Source organism: Polyodon spathula, chromosome 22 (genome assembly GCF_017654505.1).
Source record: "Polyodon spathula isolate WHYD16114869_AA chromosome 22, ASM1765450v1, whole genome shotgun sequence".
NCBI classification, from domain to species: Eukaryota; Metazoa; Chordata; class Actinopteri; order Acipenseriformes; family Polyodontidae; genus Polyodon; species Polyodon spathula.
The window spans coordinates 17,603,942-17,620,266 of NC_054555.1; the positions used below are offsets into that span (position 1 = coordinate 17,603,942).

Genomic DNA, 16,325 nt, shown 5'->3' on the forward strand with positions numbered 1-16,325 from the left:
TGACGAGCCGCCCCTCGGGAGGAAGACGGTCCCAGAAGACCGGAACACGAAAAGAGAGGTACCCAGTGCCTGAGACTTCTGTAAAGGGGAGCTCGTTAGACCCCCAGTTGGCCGAGACTTCACACTGCCTGGGACCTGAAATAACAACAAGGCATAGAGGTTAGTATGTGAGTCGAGCAGGGAGTAGCTACGTCCCGAATTGAGGCAGAGTATGGAACAGAGCCTTGAGTGAGGCAAGATAAGCGCAGGAGCTGCAAAAGGACAGAGTGTGGCCGGGGGTCCGCTCTGACTCACATGGTGAGAACCCCCCTGGAGCCTAGCCCTGAGGTCAGGGAAGTGAGACTCACTTGCCCCCCAGAGACGACCAATGCAAAGGCATGTATGAGAAGGTAGAGGAGGGGAGTAGGAGGAAAACGAAACACTAGACAGTGAAGGTGCAAGTGATCAGGGCTTGTGCTGGCCCTTGGCGACAGCTCCGGAACAAACAAAACACTAACGATATGTATACATAAATCCTCAGGTCTGTCATGGTTTTTTTTTTAATAACCAAAATGAAGGAACAGATTAAGTTGTTCCATCCCCTACTTATACCGTCACTCTTGACCCCTTGGTAAACGATTGCAGCTGCTCCTCCAGTCCACAGTTGTTACATCATTTCCCTTCTGGATCAATGAGTTAATGTACTGACGCTCCGCCCCTTTTCTAAATGAACGACTTCCTTTTAACCCCAGGAACCAAGTGTCAGGCCAAGTAGTCCAGGGTACTCTGTTCCCATTACTTAGCGCCCTCACAGTTTGGGAGGGAAATTTAACACCAAGAATCATTGTCTTTCTGTCACTTCACCAATAACTAGACACAAATGTTATTCATTTTGTTTGATTCACACTAAGGAAGCCATCTAGTTGCAACATGTCTGTGTTTGCGTGTCTGCTGTTTAAATAAGAAGAAGAAGAAGAAGAAGAAGAAGAAGAAGAAGAAGAAGAAGAAGAAGAAGAAGAAGAAGAAGAAATAAAGAATTTTTTTTTTTTTAATTATGTAGTATATGCAATGTGTATGAGAGTAGTGTATGAGATTTCACTGTGTAGTGTTTGAGATTTCACTGTGTAGTGTTTGGGATTCCACTGTGCAGTGTATGAGATTTCACTGTGTAGTGTATGAGATTTCACTATGTAGTGTTTGAGATTTCACTGTGTAGTGTATGAGATTTCACTGTGTAGTGTATGAGATTTCACTGTGTAGTGTATGAGAGTTCACTGTGTAGTGTATGAGATTTCACTGTGTAGTGTTTGAGATTCCACTGTGCAGTGTATGAGATTTCACTGTGTACTGTTTGAGATTTCACTATGTAGTGTTTGAGATTTCACTGTGCAGTGTATGAGATTTCACTGTGTAGTGTATGAGATTTCACTGTGTAGTGTATGAGATTTCACTGTGTAGTGTTTGAGATTTCACTGTGTAGTGTATGAGATTTCACTATGTAGTGTTTGAGATTTCACTGTGTACTGCATGCAATTTTAGTGTGTAGTGTTTGAGATTTCACTGTGTAGTGTATAAAAGTCCCTAACAGCGCCTTATGTATAAACACTATCTGTAATGCAGTGAGAAGTGTGGTGGGATTCCATGCAAACAATAGCATAAAGATTTACAATTATAGATGGCTTGGATAATGAAATGAAACGCCGTGATTGGCTAAACAAGATAATTGTTCAGTAAGGCTAGGGACGAATCATCTCTGAAGATCAATCCATTTTGTGGATTTATTTTCCTTAAAATCTCAATCTCTCTGTCTCTTTGTCCTCAGCGATGATTCCTATAAAGCTCCTGGACTGCAGAATCTAAAACCGGGGTTGAGATCGGTTGAGTTGGATCTTAACAACGAAGGGAAAACATATAAAAATAAATAAAATAAAAAAAACAGGTTTAAATTTTCAAGAGTATAGTATAAAAAGTTAAATACATTACAGCAGGGGTTCTCAAACTTGGTCCTGGGGACCCTCTGTGTCTGCTGGTTTTTATTCCAACTGAGCTCTCAATTACTTAACTTTTTTTTTTAATTGAAATTATAATTTGCTTAATTAGACCTCTGTATTTGTTTTCAGCTCTTAAACAGTTGCAGATTTCAAGTTAGCTATAACATTGTATAAGTAACTTGAACCTTGCAACTGTTTAAGAGCTGAAAACAACTAAAAAGATGTAATTAAGCAAATTGAGTCCAATTAAGGGTTTAGTTAAGTGACTGAGAGCTCAGTTGGAATGAAAACCAGCAGACACGGTGGGTCCCCAGGACCAGATTTGAGAACCCTAGCATTACAGTAATTGCAGAAAACAGTGTTGAGAACACTAGTCTACCTACAGGCACATGTGTGGAGGAATTAAAATAAAGCTGCAGAGCGTGATTATTGTGCAGGTTAAACAGTGATTTTAAATGTTGCCTTTACTTATTAAAGTGGATAAAACTTGTAAATACACAGTTGATTTTTTAGTTTTTCAAACTGCATTTAAAAAAAAAAAATACTCAGCAGTAATACATTTTTCCAGCAAATTTGTAGCTTCAAAAGACTATGTATAGGACCTACTTTGCACTGACCGAATGATACATTAAATAAAGCTTAATTTAAACTTGAAATATTATCGTTCTTATTCAACAAAGAGTTTAACACTCATTAACGCTATTTTTCACTGAAAAGTCACAGCTGCAGAAAATATAGTTTTCTTTTTCTCTTATTTTAGGAAATTTTACTGCAGATTTCTGTTGGTCCTGTAGATTAGCGATAAAATCAAATGCCTGGCTTAAATTAAAAAAATATATATTTCTGAATAAGTAAATAGTTATTAAGTTAAACTCTGTTGTTTCTTTATATGGCCAATAATTTGCTTTATATATGAATCCTACGTAAAATTTCACAACATCCTATACATTGGCTGAATTCATTCTACCCTTTCATTCTTACAGGTTTCAATTCAATTACTTGGCTATCTCCATGCCAAGCTGTCCATTCACTATATGTCTAGTATGTGTATTTTTGAAAAATATTCTTCAAGCATGTATTTTTGCTTTAAACCATGATTGCTTAATGATTGTATTTTATTGGTTATATATGGTATATAATATATATATATTTATATATATATATATATATATATATATATATATATATATATATATATATATATAGGCCTTGCTTGCTTTGAGATAGTCTTGCACCTGGAGAGTGACATTTTTCCCACCTGTTCAAGGCCTTCTTTCCAGCTGCTTCCTCTAATGAAGGCAAATGACCTAGGAAGTGTAAGAGTAACGGATACTGTATCCTGAAGAGATGGGCAAGAAAACCAAGAGTAATGGATGTCATGTTTTAAAATGACGATACATGTCCTATATTATGTTTCTTTCGAAACTGCACATTCAAGACCTCTACAGTGAAAGGAAATGCAGGCAGGTAAGGGTTATTAAAGTTTTTTTTTTTTTTTTGTAACTACAACCACTCTAACCCTATTTGTGACTTTGGGCTTTCCTTTTATAAGGTCCTGGATTTTAATTAGAAACCTAGCTATGTGTTGCTTCCATTGAGTCTTTGTGACTATCCCAGTGAAAGAGAAAGAGTCCATTAGTAATTAGTTGTAAAATGCTTCAACAAAGAGTTTAACACGATGATGAAAAGTAAAACCAGACAGAGATGCAGCAGTTTTCAATCTGAATTATAATCACTTTAATCTTTGCTTTAAGAAGTACTAAACAAACCATTACTGTGAGAACACAAATGCAATTAACAAAACAAAAGTGCAATGACAATGATCGTTATCAGTTTTTGAGATTTTTTTTTTTTTTTTTTTTAAATAGCTAAAGGTATCAGGTATATTCCCAGCAATGTGTATCATATGCTGATCTTATTTGACTCAATGGATTGGGTGACAGAAAGCCAGCAGATAACAGCAGACTTAGAATGGAACAAGGCAGAGGACAGCACCTAGTGCACTATTTGCAAACGGATGTCCTCCATCAGTCACTGAGCACAATGCCCTGCAGTTAACATTGTCACTCATTAGTTATATGAGTGGTGAGAAGAGAAGTCGCCAGACCGAGGGGACTGGAAATGCCTGGAAATGCCAGTTTGAAACATAGCAGACAAGAGTAGGATTCAGAGTGGAGTTACGGTATAAATGGACAATGACCAGTTCTATGGTGCAATTCAACCAAACTTACATGAATACAATAATCTATCATTCTAAGCATTTGACGGGCACTTAATTAAATACAGATATGTTCCAGCTTTCCAAGAAATCAATGGCAAATATCAACAGTAGAAGAATCACACTAAATCAAGTAGGATCTGAGGTGTTCAATCAGACATACACTTGCTTGGTAACTAAACGGATCACACCATCTTCACCTTTTGAGGAAAGATGTGACATTTTAGACCCAATTGCCCAAACTTTATGGTTTGGACAATAATTGATTATAGTGATATTATTAAGAATGTGTTAGTACTGATTACCGTATTTCTTCGAATTTAAGACGCAGCCCAAATTTCCCACCCTGAACTAGGCAGTGCAGGCTCAGAAGCCCTAGGCAGTGCAGGTATTCTCCTGCACAACAGGTATTCTCCATCTGGCAGTGGAGGTGGGAGCTGCAGGTAGTCTTCCTCAAGCGGAGAAGGCAAGAGCAACAGGTAGTTTCCTATCTCTGGACCGGCTCTCCCTCGGTCACTAGAGTCTGGTGAGGCTCTCCATCTCGCGCTGGAGACAGCAGGGCTTCTCCCTCTCGTGCTGGAAACAGCGGGGCTCCTCCCTCTTGTGCCGGGAACTGGTGCTCCTTCTCCTCCTCTCTGGGGCTGGGCAGTTGATATGGAGTGGACCCCCTCCTCACAGGAAGGGCACAAACTCGAGGCCTCGACAACACGGAAGTAACCGTCCCAATGGCCCCTCCTAGGCTTCACTTTCTTGGGCTCTGGATGCTCGGGTTCTACCCTCTTGGGCGCTGGACGCTCGGGCTCCTCCCACTTGGGAACCGAACACAACGAGACTTTGGGCTCATACCCCTCCTCGTCTGTGTCCCAGTTGACCTCCAGACAGCTTTCCTTCAGGGTTCACCTCCCTTCACGCAAAAAAAAATCCTGAAAAATACAAAATGTGTACCTGCAGTACCGTCTCTCTCTGGGCCTGTGACCGTGGCCGTGCATCCCTGGCCTGAGTCTCTGTGGAGGCGATGTTTATCCTACGCACAACACCATATGTCATGGATAGCTTGGAAGGTGATGTCAGGCCAGGAAATAGACACACACAGACAGCTCTGGGGTTTGAATGCGCTGCTTGCACATTTTAATTATAAATAAAAAGTTTAAACAAAACAGTTATACAAAACAAAATGGCACGTGGGCCAAAACAAACAGACAAAACACAAAATAAAGTGAACACTAAACCAGCACGAGTAGCACTTGCTTGTATTTGTTTCTAGTTCTTACTGTCTCGCTTTCTCGTTCCCCCTCTGAACACTAGACCCCGTTCAGCCAAAGGTGCAGGTTTTTTATTGTGGCTGAAAGGTCAACTGGCTATCAATTACCTAATCTACCCCTCAACTACATTCGGCACAGGTTTAATCATATGCGTGGTCAACAGCCAGTTTATAAATAAGCACTTGTTGTTTCACAGCCATGCATTTTCACAATTTTATCTCGATGGGGCATTCTAATCCCATCCAGGCTGTCAAACAATAATAAAATGGCGTGTTTTAAATACACATGAACAATACTTTTTTTTTTTTTTTTTTGTAATCAGCAATTATTTTTTTTTTTTTTTTTTTCTGAATTTGGCATATCCAATTATTTTTAGGCTCAGCTCACCCCTATCACCCCCGCGCTGACTCTGGAAAGGCAAAGATGAGCACACGCTGTTCTCCGAAGCGAGTACTGTCAGCCGACCAGTTTTTTTCACATTGCAGACTCACCATGTAGCCACCTCATGGGCGATGCTCGGCCAATTGTGCGCCACCCCCTGGAAGCTCCCATCTACGGTTGGCCATAGAATAGCCTGGAGTCGAACTGGCGACTTCAAGGCTATAGGACGCATCCTGCACTCCATGCAGAGCGCCTTTACCAGATGTGCCACTCGGGAGCCCTGAACAATATGTTTTTAATAATAATATAAGAAATAATATGATGCACACAATGAGCGGGGTGTACCCTGTCACACCACCTAATCAGGAAAGGATTTATCAGTATGCACGTCTATACAGAGGTATGTGAAAAATACAGTGAACAAGGGGTGAGGCTTTGCTGTACAGGTACAGTATTGAGTGTCCTTTTGTGATTCAATGCCTTGTAAACCTGTTTTACTGTGAAAAAAAATATTTTAAACAGCGCATGTAAAATAAACAGCGCGTGTAAAAATAAACTGGACCTGACGCGCCTGTCAAGCGCTGAATAAATTAACTGTAAAGGATTAAAAGGCATGTCATATGCAGACAGGCTAAAATAATTGAATCTACACAGTCTTGAACAAAGAAGACTGATTCAAGGCCTGATTTAAGCATTCAAAATTCTAAAATGTATTGGCAATGTCGACCCAAGGGACTTTTTCAACCTGAAAAAAGAAACAAGGACCAGGGGTCACAAATGGAGATTAGACAAAGGGGTATTCAGAACAGAAAATGGGAGACACTTTTTTATAGAGAATTGTGAGGGTCTGGAACAAACTCCCCAGTAATGTTGTTGAAGCTGACACTCTGGGATCCTTCAAGAAGCTGCTTGATGAGATTCTGGGATCAACAAGCTACTAACAAACAAACGAGCAAGATGGGCTGAATGGCCTCCACTCATTTGTAAATCTTCTTATGTTCTTATGCTTACGTATGAAAGGCTGGTCCTAATAGAAGGGTCCTTGGGTCTATAGTCAAAAGTGTAGCAATCAAAGAAGGTTACAATGAGGTTGTATAACTCACTGGTGAGACGGCACTTACGATACTGGGTTCAGTTCTGGTCACCACAACACCAAAGGGACATTGTGGCCTTGGAGACCAATGAAGAGCAGCCAGAATAAAGTCTTAGAAGGGACTTGATTGAAGTCTTTAAAATCTTGACAAAGTTAAAACCATAACTTTAAGCACAGAACAAAATCCAGGACCAGAGCACATAGTTGGAAATTAAGTGGAAGCAGACTCAAGAGGAGACAGAATTAAGAATGAAGTGGAGAGTGGTTCTGCTGCTGACTCATTGAGATCCTTTAAGACTGTCTCAAACCTCTACTAGGAAATGGACAAGCACTGATGGGTCAATCGGCATGCTCTCGTTCATAGATTATGCTCCAGTGTTTAATGTAACGTTCACTAGGCGAACAGCAAACCAATAGACAACAGAAAGAAGGCATGGCTGGGGATTTCAATTGGGAGACTGGTTAGTGAATGAAAGCGGTCACTGAAACACTCCTGAGCTTCCCCTAGGTTTGAATTGTTTAATGAGACATGCTCTCCTTTAAGCAAGCATCTTCCTTCCTTGTTATGTTGTCACTAGATATCATTCTTTCACAGGCACATATTGTCAGTTTAAACACTTCCCCCCCACCCCCAAGATTTATAAATATATAATTGCATTGTGGCTCAGATATTTTAGTATGTGAAATTTACCTTGTGAAATTTACCTTGTTAAAATAAGTGGCATACAGAACGTGGACTGGTTCTTACAACTAAAAAGAAATGCAGGAAGGTTATGATTTGTTTATTGAGAAATATATCGATACATGTTAACAGTTAAATATCCTTTATTCTCGACTGTTTAAATGTGGTTCTGGAAGTTACTGAGATTAATTTTCAATATTTTGCCATCCCACATTGTTAAACAATTATACCAAAACCAGCTGCTAGGTCAAGACACATTTGTAAGTAAATGCTGTCTCTCACATGACAGTGCTTGGTGCTGATAGGTTGGAACAATGAAAGTCGCCCTTGAATAGCGATGCTTAGTACTAACTGCTTGAAATACTAAATGATAGCACGCACACAGCAGTACTAATTGGTTGAAATGTTGATTTATGACTTTCTTGCAGGCAGTGCAAATGCTCATTCATAAACTAAAGTTTTCGAGAAAAGTTGCCCATGCAGCCGCACCGCCACCGCACTCCTCTCTCGGCATGTGGGGGTGCGGTCACACCCCCAGCACCCCCACTTTCCGTGTCCCTGTGTAAAGATAAACAAAAACCTAAACAATGTATTTTTCCCTGATCTCTGAGCACTGCAAGTATGACAGTCTAATAACTCCCATAAAAAAAATTATATTTAGGCCATCAGTGCACCATATAGAAAAAAAAGGAACTATGAGACTTTTTTAGGGTAGTCATTCAATAAATGTGTCCATCCATCTGTCTGTCTGTCGAACTACATGGTGGAGTTCCTTGATTTTGCATCAAACACTTATCATACACTCCTCCTAGACATTATTGCTGTTGCAGTATGTATTGACCTAAACTATTTCAAAACCTATATTCCAGAGACTCACTTGCGACATAACAAGATGAAAATAATTTTATATAAATTAGTATTTTGAGGTCTGTGAGGGGACTATATTTTAGTATGTTACAATTCTGTGCCTTAGAAACAGTTCTTTTAACTACTGATGGTACATACAATGACCCATGTATATCTGCAGTGAAGTGGGAGCTTCACTGTCTTTGCAACCAGACAAACGTAGATGTGTTGTGGACGCGTTATACTTGTAACCACACATTTTTCTCATTTCAAGAAAACATGAAGAAAACACCAGTAATTTGTCATCAAATGAATTATAATGGATAATATTAATTGTTCTGTTTGATACATCAAAGCACTCCCCAGAAAGACTTGTACTGCAGCAGCACAGCCCAAAACAAAGGACAAAACACCCTGCATGCCACCTTGTGCTTTTACATGGAAATGTATTTCTTAATAGGACCCCAATTGGGAAAAATCTCCTGAATTGTGTAACAAAGAAAGAAAGAAAGAAAGAAAGAAAGAAAGAAAGAAAGAAAGAAAGAAAGAAAGAAAGAAAGGAAAAGAGAAACAATGACAGAAGGAAAGAAAGAAATATGCCACATTGCATTTTACATGGGTATACTATGGATATAGGTCATGGTGATCTACCTTTTCATGATGTTGATAGCTTTCCTTTTTTATTCCCAACCCAGTGAGGGATGGATGTTAGATGGAGTCTGCACAGTCTCTACAGTACCTCTCCAGTTTGTACAGTCTCTACAGCACCTCTCGAGTCTTCACAGTCTCTACAGTACCTCTCGAGTCTGCACAGTATCTACAGTACCTCTCGAGTCTGCACAGTCTCTACAGTACCTCTCGAGTCTGCACAGTCCTCTACAGTACCTCTCGAGTCTGCACAGTCTCTACAGTACCTCTCTAGTCTGCACAGTCTCTACAGTACCTCTCTAGTCTGCACAGTCTCTACAGTACCTCTCCAGTCTGTACAGTCTCTACAGTGCCTCTCCAGTCTGCACAGTGTGTACAGTACCTCCAGTCTGTACACTACCTCTCGAGTCTGCACAGTCTCTACAGTACCTCTCGAGTCTGCACAGTCTCTACAGTACCTCTCGAGTCTGCAGTGTGTACAGTACCTCTCCAGTCTGTACAGTCTCTACAGTACCTTCACTGGAGGTAGTGCACTGCATGAGCATGGTTCCTTTCCTGCTTTGCTTTCTTATCTTCCATACTGAACTATCTGTATGGCAAATCAAGGAACAATCCCCATAGTTACTGTATCTCTAATCAGTGATTCTGCAGAAACCTCACCTCTGTCTGTGCATTTAACCAGTGCTACTGTTTTAAAAACCTTGCCTACAAGTTAAAAGCTATATCATTAATCATTTCACTGAGTCACATTTATTTCTTCAAGGTCAAACCTCGTAACAGATTGTGCAATTAAACAGGATTGTATTATAAGCACTAGCTGTCATTATATTTAAATATCTCCATATTCTTCTTACCATAAACATAATCACAAACATTACAGTTTACTTGAAAAAAAAAAAAAAAAAGAACATCTGGTAGACAAAGAGTGAACATTTTCTTGTCTGCTGGATTTTTAAAAATGCCTTTCTCTCTAAACAGGGCTGTCTAGCTGTCTGGCAGCAATATTTGCATTTTCCGTTACTGTTACAAACGTTCGCTATTGTATGTTTTGAAGGCATGTTATTTGAAACAGCTGGCAGTCTTGTACTAACGTTATTTTATGTTCCTTGACAGCCCCTGCCTTGATGAGTATCCCAGGGAAATAAGCTAGACATTTAAATTTTATAATTAAGACACTAGGAGAGCTGAACATCCTCAGCTTTTTGTTACAGCGTAACATGCTGCCTCTGCACCTGTTCAAAGAAGTAGTCCAGTCATACACGCAATATAAATGCCCAAAACAGACAACAACATTGATCAACTATTCCCTTCTACAGACGAAACGCAGCCTTATTTCAACCGCATAGTGTTGTCACCATGACGACGGTATGATTGGAAGACAGACTGCCAGAGCTGAATTGATCTGCTAATACAGCTGTTTTTATTAAGCAGCAGAAACACATTATAAACAGATACAGTCACATACATCATTGTTTTAAGTCCCTAATAAGAAAATAACTAATTTCGTCGCCATTTATATTTAATCTCAAAGTAATAACACGGTGTATTTGATGCAAAAATATATTAATAAACATAATCAAACAATAAAGGTCACATTGTAAACAAAATGCAAAAAACCTCATCATGTACAGCTTGCATGTACATCATTTCAGACAGATGCTAAACTCGTTGTTGCTTTCACCATAAAATACTAATAATGTGTAATACTACAAAACACTGTATATCGAGAGGCAGCGTATAGCTTACAGCATATTTTAAACATACATTTATACAGATAACCTCGAAAAAATATTATCCTGACTTTATCATTGTATAACCCAGACACCACACTCGTATTTGATTTAATATCTGTACTCACCCAAAAAGAAGCAGAGTCGTGTTTTTGTGCAGCAGCTCTCTTTTCTCCTTAACCATCCATGCAATATAATCAGAGTCTCTGAGTCCACACTTATCCCATCCCCCAATAAACTGGCTGCACCAAGCTCCTCGTTCGGTATAGTGCAGCTTCACAATTAGAACCACGCTCCTGTTCCTCGCCTTGTCACCCTAGTGTTGGTACAATACGAAGGACCCTGGATCTGGGACGTTGGTAAGGCGTTTACAATCAGTTAAGTGTGGCTAGGGCAGCAAATACCTCTTAATCACATCAACGTAGCAGCAAACAGAGCATCATATACCACTGGATGTAACCTACTACAAGATCGAGATGGGAGATACGGAGATGTGACTTCTCTCGGGACTTGTTGTCCATGAAAAAGAAAAAAAAAATTTATATATATATATATATCTTATATATATATATATATATATATATATATATATATATATATATATATATATATATATATATATATATATATATTTCCAGGTGTTTCTGACAAAATCCCCTTTTCAGCTGTGTACAAAAAGTAAACGTAAAGGTAAGTTTCTAGTGTGTAGTATGACCACTAGAACATGAGCAGTAGGACATGAGCAGTAGAAAATGTTTGCTAATTTAAATTAGCCACAGTGTATGAAAAAAGCCTGTGGTAGCGGCACCACTGGTAGGAGACATTAACCTTGGACTATCTTTAGCTTCATGAGTTAAACCCTTCTAAATGTGTGCAGGAGGTGTTCATTATAGCGACTGTCTTCATTGCAGTACAAATATAACCCTAAAGAAATTAGCCATCAACACTACTGTGGAATTCAGTGGATTGAGACCATCAGATCACATCAGTCTTAAGAGAACCTGTTATTACCTGTCTGTAGATAGATAGATAAAAGGAAAGATATCCAATTTGACCTAACGCTAGCGACCTGGGGATTGGTACCTGCATATACTGGGTCATTACCCAGCTGAGATATACAACTCCATTACAGGGGTAAAGGTGTAGGCCTGAATGTAGCTAGCACTCACTTAAAGTGATTGTAGCGAACACAACAATTCCTCTGATTTGTTGTTCATTTCCATTTGTTATACTTATCTGTACCGTACAGGAAACATGTTTTTTTTATTTTAAAACATCTGGTACTGCTTTAGGTTAAAGAAAGCCATAATAGTAATAGACCATGCAGTGTGCCAGAAGCAACAATGTTCACATGACCACACAGTGCATCAGAAGCAGCAACGTTCACTCAATGCGTCAGAAGCAGCAACGTTCACATGACCACTCAATGCGTCAGAAGCAGCAACATTCACATGACCACGCAATGCGTCAGAAGCAATAACGTTCACATGACCACTCAATGCGTCAGAAGCAGCAACGTTCACATGACCTCTCAATGCGTCAGAAGCAGCAATGTTCACATGACCACGCAATGAGTCAGAAGCAGCAACGTTCTCATGCCCACGCAATGCGTCAGAAGCAATAATGTTCACATGACCACGCAATACGTCAGAAGCAGCAACGTTCACATGACCACCCATTCATCAGTTCAGAACCAAATGCTGATCAGAGCAAATGTTTCTTCATTCCTGCTGCAATCTGGCTCCTGGTGTGTCTCAATCAGAAATAAAAAACAGAATAAGAGGAAATGTTCCTTGCGGAAGTGAAACCTTCAATCAGGCGTAGCTGTTTGTTACTTTGTCCGCTTACGAACATCATTCGTGCAGTTTGTCTCATTTGCATGCTGGGTAGGAGCACCATTGTGAAAGGGGCTATAGATATCACGCTTCGATACATTGTGTGCAGCCGTCTTCATCATCCTCAACAACATGTCAATTCGAAATGTACGGTATAATGGAGGCAATTGTATGAATATTTCTCCATATAGTGTTCCATATATCTGGAACCCGGTTATCCAATTGTGATTAAACTTGGTATTAGCATTATTTAGCATAAGAATTAGATTCTGGTGATATTTAAAGGTGTGACATACAGACAGATGTGCAAACAGAGGAGTCTCTGTACCTTCTTCTGTATGTCACACTTACATTGTACATGTATCTTGAGAACACAAGAAGTTATTCCAAACATTGTAAATGAGTCATTTTATATATGTTACCTCATTTGCTTACGTAATGACATTTATGTCATAAATGCCACTGTGGCAGGGTAGTAGGAAAGCCCTGCACATATAAAAGGGGGCAGGGCAAAGCCCTGCTGATTATGATGTATTGTGTTTATTATTATTTAAGAGAAAAGTATTGTGTATGTTTCTTAAGAGCGGGTGATTTAATGTATTGTTTGTGTGTGTATTTAAAGGTAGTGGTTTATTGTATTAATATGATTTGAATGTATTTTGTGTTTATTTAAAAACATGCTGTTCTCTTTGTATATTTCTTGTTTAGAAGTTGTTGGGGAAGCCCCATCCCACAAAACCTAATGTAGAAGGTAACCATCGCCCGATGTAATGAAAACCCTGCATCTCTTCGTTTCAAGGTGGGTGTTCTGTAGAAGAGAAAGGGAGTGAGAGAGGAGAACGAAATGAAACTAAACTAAAATAAAAAATAAAAACTATAGCATCAGTGATGGTAATTGCCCAGCCTGACTGAGGTATTTGTTTTTGTATTTGTGATTTTGTTTTTGTTAAAATATTTATTTTTGCACTGTGACCAGTTTTTTGTGTTTGAATATTTTACTCGTTCAAAACAGTGCCGCAGTACACTTTGCACCCGAGTTCCTGCTTGTGTGTGTGTGTGTGTGTGTGTAGTGTCTGTTTCTGGCCTGACGTCACCACTCAGTCATCTCTGTCACAACCATTTATCCTAGTTTCATTGAACTGTTTATTTGGATTTCCTGTTGTATAATATTCATGGTCATCAACTTGACATACTAATAGCTCTAATACTAATAGCACTAATTTTGAATGTGCAGTCTTGGTCACGTACTCATTTGTATTAATTGTATTAATTTGTATTATTGAAATGTCAAGAATAATAATAAGAAAACACCAATGAATCTAGGAGGGCCGTGTTAACTGGTCTTATCCAGTAGACAGGAGTCCTGTTTCTGCTTTCTTGTGGTGTGTTTGGTTAAGCAGTCAGTTTGGAAGAGTGATATCCATTCTACGGTTTAAAAAAAAAAGCACTGCAAAAGTACACCTCTTCACTGGCATCTTTCCTGTCAATAACCAATAAGCTGCTTCCCTTTCTGACTGAGATGATTCCACCCAGTTACTCGCTTTGACCCAGAAGACACTGCTGAGGTGAAATAACCCAGGAAGTTCAAGGGCAAACAAATGACCCAAGAATCTGGTATAGAAAGTGGGAGCTTCCTTTAACCTAAAGAAGTATCAGATATAATCTTTTAAAATGAAAATACATGTGTTCTATTAGACATTTCTTTAAAAAAAAACTGTACACTTGAGACCTGTGTAGCTAATGGAATTTAAAATGGCTAATATTAGTGGAACTATATTGTTAGCTACAATTGCTTTAAGAAGTTAAACTGACAAGCACTTATTCTAGACAATGGGAAATTTTAGTCAAAATATTTGTCCTAAACTCCAGCACTTTTAAAGATGAACTCCCTTAAAAATAATTTACATTTAAAAAATCTAAAAGAAACTTTAGAAATGTTGTCTCTTTTAGAATTTTTAAATGTAAACCATTTTTAAGGTAGTTTATCTTTAAATGTGCTTAAGATTGAATTCCTGTATCAAGATAAGGGCACCCAGTAGGGCACTGATATCGTATGCAATCTCATTCTAACCACTAGAGAACTGCACCGTGTTCACTCGGAGGCGTATCATTGGGCCCTGTTTCATCTAAACCATGTCAGAGCCCTCACCTGCTGAAATGGAACTGCTTTGCACGCTTCTCACAAGCAGTGGTGTCTGTCTCTGGGTTCTAAATAGCAAGCCCCTGCAGTCCTTAGCATTCCATCATCTCTGAGCTGCATCTAATTTAGTCCTCAGTTTGCAGCTGCTTGCTGCTTGGGGAAACAGCGAAGGCTGGCGTGCTTGAGTGATCATACCACTGGAGGCAGATGCCCTGATCCTGATGTTCAATGCCTGTGCATACAGTGTCCCCGGATGACTTACCTGGGTCAATTCCACTCAGAAACACCCTGCAACAATAAAGTCAAGGGTCCCCGGGTGACTTACCTGGGTCAATTCAACTCAGATACACTCTGGAACAGTAAAGTCAAAGATCCCCAGGCCTCAGAAAAAACCTGGAACAGTGAAGCCATGGGTTCCTGGGTGGCTCACCTGGTGAAGGCGTGACCACGTGGTGATCAGGGTGAGTCGTACAGCCATGGAAGCATATGTGAACATCCTGGCTGTGCAAGGTCTACTTGACGTGGATTGAAGGATGCCCACTGACCTTGAGTTCTCCTGAGCTGTTGTGGGGAATTTCTGCATTGAGGGACCGTAATCAGCTATTCTAAATTGGGAAATTCACTCTAAATAAAAAAAGAGAATAACATTGTCTAAAGTTTATAAACTAATGTACAGTTATCATGCTTACAGTGGCTTGCGAAAGTATTCACCCCCCTTGGCATTTTTCCTATTTCGTTGCCTTACAGCCTAGAATTAAAATTGATTTTTATTTGGATTTCATGTAATGGATATACACAAAATAGTCCAAATTGGTGAAATGAAATGAAAAAAATAACTTGTTTAAAAAAATTCTAAAAAATAAATAACGGAAAAGTGGTGCGTGCACATGTATTCACCCCCTTTGCTATTAAGCCTCTAAATAAGATCTGGTGCAACTAATTACCTTCAGAAGTCACATAATTAGTTAAATAAAGTCCACCTGTGTACAATCTAAGTGTCACATGATCTGCCACATGATCTCAGTATATATACACCTGTTCTGAAAGGCCCCAGAGTCTGCAACACCACTAAGCAAGGGGCACCACCAAGCAAGCGGCACCATGAAGACCAAGGAGCTCTCCAAACAGGTCAGGGACAAAGTTGTGGAGAAGTACAGATCAGGGTTGGATTATAAAAAAATTATCTGAAACTTTGAACATCCCACGGAGCACCATTAAAGCCATTATTAAAAAATGGAAAGAATATGGCACCACAACAAACCTGGCAAGAGAGGGCCGCCCACCAAAACTCATGGACCAGGCAAGGAGGGCATTAATCAGAGAGGCAACAAAGAGACCAAAGATAACCCTGAAGGAGCTGCAAAGCTCCACAGCGGAGATTGGAGTATCTGTCCATAGGACCACCTTAAGCCATACACTCCACAGAGCTGGGCTTTACAGAAGAGTGGCCAGAAAAAAGCCATTACTTAAAGAAAAAAATAAGCAAACACATTTGGTGTTCGCCAAAAGGCATGTGGGAG

At 39.6% G+C, this 16,325-nt stretch overlaps 1 protein-coding gene across 1 annotated transcript in view; it reads right to left on the minus strand.

The window, feature by feature from the left end:
* LOC121296849 (PH and SEC7 domain-containing protein 2-like) overlaps window positions 1-11,253 on the minus strand; it is a 249,354-nt gene extending 238,101 nt beyond the window's left edge. Inside the window, exon 1 of the mRNA XM_041222713.1 lies at window positions 10,959-11,253. The gene's annotated coding sequence lies outside the window, so the exon portion shown is untranslated. The remainder of the gene's footprint in view (window positions 1-10,958) is intronic.
* Window positions 11,254-16,325: the final 5,072 nt, after the last annotated feature.